At 32.9% G+C, this 5,023-nt stretch overlaps 1 long non-coding RNA gene across 2 annotated transcripts; it reads right to left on the bottom strand.

Moving 5' to 3' along the window:
- Positions 1-2,864: 2,864 nt before the first annotated feature.
- On the bottom strand, positions 2,865-4,811 carry LOC127085061 (uncharacterized). Of its 2 annotated transcripts, none has more exons than XR_007788914.1 (2): positions 3,844-4,811; positions 2,865-3,578 (listed from the first exon to the last, which is right to left on the bottom strand). It is a non-coding gene; the product is annotated as an uncharacterized LOC127085061 (long non-coding RNA). The 2 variants fall into 2 exon arrangements; XR_007788915.1 differs by having other exon boundaries at positions 2,865-3,149.
- Between the last annotated feature and the right edge of the window lie 212 nt (positions 4,812-5,023).

Below are 5,023 nucleotides of genomic sequence, written 5' to 3'. Positions count from 1 at the left end.
TTTTTATTTAAATAATGTAGATTCAAAATGCTCAACTAATTTTGGCAAGAGATATGCTTATAGGGCTCAAAGTCATGTCAAATGCATATATGTTTATGTTGTACAAATATCTACTATGAAAATGTGGTAGGTCTTGAAGTTTCAACAGCTCTTTAAAGTCGGATATTCCAAAATTGTTGTTTCCATAATAACCAACCTCGACAATAACATCAGTTGGTAGACTGTAATAAGCTTCTAAACAAGGCCAACCACTTATTATGAGTGGATGATCTGGAATTTGGTTAAAGATTAATTCATGGTGGACACCTTGGTTGTTCAATATTGTCCATGTCTTTGTTATTTCATCTTCATGGTTATTGACAAACGATGGATCAATCTCTGCATACGACTGCAATTAACAAACGTTTGTAATAACCATACATTACACCTGGATAATATTTTTTCATTGAAAACCATTGAACAATATTATGATTAATGTGGTGACTTACCTGTGTGGATAGTTTTCCGATTGCAAATGACTCAATCAAGGATGCGTGCTTCAGAATTCCACATATTTCCATTTCATAATTTTTACACTGGTAGGAGGACAAATACAGAACCTATTTCTTACTAGTATTCCCGTTTTTTCGTTTTCGAAAGTGATGAGGACATCGAGTGTTTAAGGGTTATATCTATTTGTGAGTTTGTACAAAAACGTTTCCACATATTCACATGGCTACAATATACTCTTTTGTCTATTGTAAGCTACACATTAATGTCTTGTCAAGCTTTTTTTTAATTCAATTTTCCACAAAATGACATCCATGTTCACGTGTGACTTTCCTGCTTTTGCTCTTACGCATGTCACTTATGAATCATCGTATTTTGTACCTTACCACACCTACTCCCCCATTCAGACCTTATAAAACGTTCAAAATTGATCACCATATATTTTGAAACTTTCCTGGATCAGATTGTATGCATTACTGCTATACGTTTTTTTGGGTTAGGTACCAAAACTGTAGTTCAACAGGTTATTCTAACTTATTTTGACACTGCATGCGCATTTGAAAAATATCAAATTATTTCTTGACATTAAACTACTCATGTTCTGATTAAAATCGCCCTAAAAATACATAACCATGGGCTCAATCATACTATATATATATATATATATATATATATATATATATATATATATATATATATATATATATATATATATATATATATATATATATATATATATATATATATATATATATATATATATATATATATATATATATATATATATATATATATATATATATATATATATATATATATATACACACACACACTCATATAACTCATAATCATACAAAACATAACTAACAATCCTGAACAAATTATTGATTTACCAAATAGTCAGTAACTATAACCAAACTTTTATACATAACCAGTTATTCATGCTACTTATTCATTTCTTATCAAATGACAATTGTTGGATGGAATGCAACATCTTTAACCAAAACAAACATCCACAACAATGTCAACATTCATATTACAATAGCCACAATACTAACCATAAAGGGGTTCATACTACATATCCCACTTACAATTCTTAAAAACATCCACAACAATGCCAACATTCATATTACAATAGCCACAATACTAACCATAGAGGGTTTCATACTGCATATCCCACTTATAATTCTTTCAAGTATCGTGCATTATCTACTAAACAAAATACACTTGACATTCAACAACCTACTTAGAACTACCTACAACCACACCACACCATCAACTTTGACCTTGCCCCAATCTGAAAACTAAGTTCACTAGTTCAACACGCTAATAACTATTCTTCATGTTGGTGGATGGCGAATGCTGAATCTCACGACGTCTCCTTTTTTTAGTCCTTTCTTATTGGCATACTCGTACCAACCACGATCAATAGACTTTTCAACACAATATTTCCTTTCAGCGGTATGGACTTCACAATCATAGCTCTTCATAGTTTGCATGGATGTTTTTCTTGTCAAAAAACTCTCGAGTTCTATCCTAAATGATCTCTTTGTGAAGAATCTCCATATTGGTTTTTGTATGGATGCTTTTCTTGTGAGAAAACTCCCCATTTTGCCTGTGTATATTCCCTGTTAGGATTTTCCTTGTATTTGATTGGATGTTTTTCTTGTTAGAAAACTCCAGATCTTTGTGAGGACGAATTTCTTGTCAGAAATCTCCAACTTTTAAAGTTTTATTGCATTCTAAAGTGTCGTTTGTCCCACTTTATATTATCTATTTGAAGATACTTAAATAGGGGTAACTGTCACACCCTGATTTTGACTCTGAATTTTCCCCCCACCCAATCATTCATCTGCATTATTTCTTATGACCACTTCATCTGGTTATAAAACTATTCCCCTGCATTTCTTTGTCTAGTCATACTATCACATGCCATCCACAACAACCATTGATTGTTTATTTGTCTAGTATGCCTAATTTTTGGTCTTAGATGCTTATTCTTTTCATGATCAGGGAAAGTTTTATTTTGAATCCCATTTGAATTGGTAGAGTCATAAGTGGAAACCACATAATTTTCATTTGTGTTTCTCAGTCCAAACTTCCTTCACCATATTCCATCAATGTCCTTGTCTTTCTCATAAGACATTATTCATCGATTTTCGATTTATTCACTCTTATGATCATTTACATTCATATTCCATTTATTCCATTCATATTCTATTAGCTCTTACTCATATTCTAATGAATTTCCATGGTAAATCCAAAGCATTCATGTCATACATTTTCTTTGGTCCTCACTCATATTCAACAATTTCTCACATTCCATAACTTTCATTCAATCATACTCATTCATTCATATTCGAACTTGCTCATTCATATTCGAACTTGCTCATTCATATTGCATTTAAATTTCTGATAATCGTTTGTGTATAAAGTATCAAGCATTACATAAGTGCATGAGGTATTTTAAGATACAAAAGAGATCTTTGTTTTTTCTACAAGAACACCAAATGTTATTACAAGTTTAAAAACAAACTATTCCTAGTGAACTACACATGAAGTTTTCTTCTAAACCAAGCTTCTTTCTTTGTGCCAAGATGTAGTACCAGATTTGAATAGTTTCTTCACCATTTCCATACCTTGCAACGCAAACCATAAACCTACCAAACAAAAGGAGTGAAGAATCAAAGAATGCACACTCATGTTAAAAGCATTCCATCCAATAGAATACACCATGAATCCAAAAGAGAAAAAATTCAAGCAAGGAAAATGCATGAATGTAATGAGCATGAGGAATATCAAGTAGCATCACCATGGTTCATGTTCATACAAGCATTACACAAAGTGAATTTACAAGTTTCATTCTAATACAAGCCAGGAACATAAAGAGAGAACACATGCAAACATGAAGGAAACAAGTCACATATAATCCAATTCGGTTTCCAAAAATCATAGGCATCAAGGGTCCAAAATGAAGCATTTCATCATGGAGCTAACATCAACTTCAAATCGGTTCCCAGCTTCACTAAACATCTTCATCCACCATTGATTGAATGCAGATGTGAGTTGGCATCTATTACATGAATAAGCTGCATTATACATCATCAAAATCATCACCAAATCATCATTTCCAATCATCATTTTCCAAAAAAAAGTGGCGTGTGCAAAGAGTGATTTATGTGACATTTTAATCTAGCCCAATCCAATCGCTAAGGGAGGTTTAGATAAGCACAAAGCTACAACAAGTACAATGCAAGAGGACAACAAAAATACAGTACAACAGTATTGAAATACATTGCAAATATATTGAATTTTCAACAAGTTTCTAGAATTCAGTGGGAACCGAACGAGTACCTTATCATTTTCTAGCAATCTCATGAATTCAGGAAAGAATCTACATTACAAGAGAACCATTATTGCACATTTCCAGCTCATGAATCCTACACACAAATCAGTCATGATTCTCACAAGTTCACACGATTTTGGCACAAAAATTAACACGTGCCAACTCTCTTCACTCAGCCTATATAACAGCATCATAGTTCACTCAAGAAGGCAAGCTTGAAAAGCAACGAAAGTTCTTCCAAATTTACACTACAACAACACCAAAGCAGGCTATCAGATTCATCAATACACACCATCTCCAACTACTTGTACTACCCATAATCAATCCCACACATACTATGAAGCTGATAAAATGAAAAATAGAGTGAAGCACTTACCTGTTTGAGCTTGTGAATCCGCATTTTTGTACCTTTTAGTTTGCTTCCTTACATGTAGTTCAAGCCTTCGTTTTTAGTCAAGCTTGATACCATGTTCAGCGTCTGGATCTAATGAATGTTTCCTCATGTTTAATTGCATTTTTTTATCCGCCATAGATGCTTCATTTGGATCTTAAATTCTAGGGTTCTTCACTTTGAAGCCCAATTTCTCTGCACTCCATTTAAATTGCTGAATTTTGAGCTCAACTTTAGCATCTATGATCAGAGCTGAGCACAATGACTACTCATTTTCATTTTGAAGTTCAGAGATGCATTTTTCATGTTTTTTTATTGGAAGGAAGAAGATGACGAAGAACATGGTTTCTTCTGTTGCTGCAATGCCTTAATCCCTCTTTTCCAATTTAAATTTGAATTAACCAATTAAATTATGCCATGTGTTGGATTCTGATTTGTGGCCTTAACTTAATTGATGAGTGTGAGCTGGTTTGACTGGTCATGCATTACAATTTTTTTATCTTATGTATATCAATGATTGTATTAATTTGACAACCAGGTGACTTTGGTCGAGCAAGACGCTCCGTCATTTCTTGCATTTTTATGTTTTTCTTTATTTTTCCCCATTATATGAAACATTGTATATTATATATTTAGGAAGGTATTTCTCTAACAACAAAGGATCATGGGGGAATGGTTGAAGTTTCGTGTCTCCTTCCCCATGTCCTGAATTCAATACCCTTGTTGCCACTTTTCATCACCATTTTTTTTCTATTTTTTACCCTTATTTTTTTATGATTTTCCCATTTTCCTTCACC

Source organism: Lathyrus oleraceus, chromosome 5 (genome assembly GCF_024323335.1).
Source record: "Lathyrus oleraceus cultivar Zhongwan6 chromosome 5, CAAS_Psat_ZW6_1.0, whole genome shotgun sequence".
Classification (NCBI taxonomy): domain Eukaryota; kingdom Viridiplantae; phylum Streptophyta; class Magnoliopsida; order Fabales; family Fabaceae; genus Lathyrus; species Lathyrus oleraceus.
Note: the sequence above shows the minus strand (reverse complement) of the source record. Positions and strands in the feature narration are given on the sequence as shown.